Here is a 708-nt window from a genome sequence, read left to right as displayed (position 1 = left end):
GACTCATTTGAAAAGACCCTGATGCAGGAAAAGATTGAAGGTGGAGGAGAAGGGGACAACAGAGGTTGAGATAGTTGGATGGCATCACCAACTCAGTAGACATGAGTTTAGGCAAGCTCTGGGAGTTGGTGATGGACAGGGAGGCCTGATGTTCTGCAGTCCATGGGGTCATGAACGGTCGGACACGATTGAGCGACTGAACTGAGCTGATCTGAACTCCCATTAGTCTATCAGCTGATTTCTCAACAGAAATTCTACAAGAAAATGGCCTGATATATTTAAAGTAATGAAAGGGAAGAAAGCAAAACCAAGAATACTCCACCCAGCAAGACTCTTGTTTAAGATTTGATGGAGAAATCAAAAGCTATCCAGACAAGCAAAAGTTCAGAGAATTCAGCACCACCAAACCAGCTTCACAATAAATGCTAAAGGAACTTCTGTAGGCAGGAAATTCAAGAGAAAGAAAAGACTTACACAAAATAAACCCAAAGCAAGAAAATGGTAATAGGATCACATATGTGGATAATTACATTAAATATAAATGGATTAAATGCACCAAAAAAGACAGAGACTGGCTGAGCAGATGAGAACATGTTGCATGGATGCATTTCCACTTATCATGTTACTCTGCTTGATCCCCCCAAATTGTATGTGATTATTGTATATTATTAAGTTAATCATGTTCCCTTTATGACTTGCAATTTTAAT

The 708-nt window shown here is 39.3% G+C and overlaps 1 protein-coding gene across 1 annotated transcript in view; it reads right to left on the bottom strand.

The window, feature by feature from the left end:
• The window catches only part of LOC104982227 (multidrug resistance-associated protein 4-like), a 201824-nt gene that overhangs the window by 97777 nt on the left and 103339 nt on the right, over positions 1 to 708 (bottom strand). The window lies entirely within an intron of this gene.

The sequence above is a fragment of the Bison bison genome, unplaced genomic scaffold (genome assembly GCF_000754665.1).
Source record: "Bison bison bison isolate TAMUID 2011002044 unplaced genomic scaffold, Bison_UMD1.0 scf7180017864527, whole genome shotgun sequence".
NCBI lineage: Eukaryota > Metazoa > Chordata > Mammalia > Artiodactyla > Bovidae > Bison > Bison bison.
The sequence above is the reverse complement of the archived record's forward strand: the minus strand, read 5'-3'. Positions and strand labels throughout refer to the sequence as shown.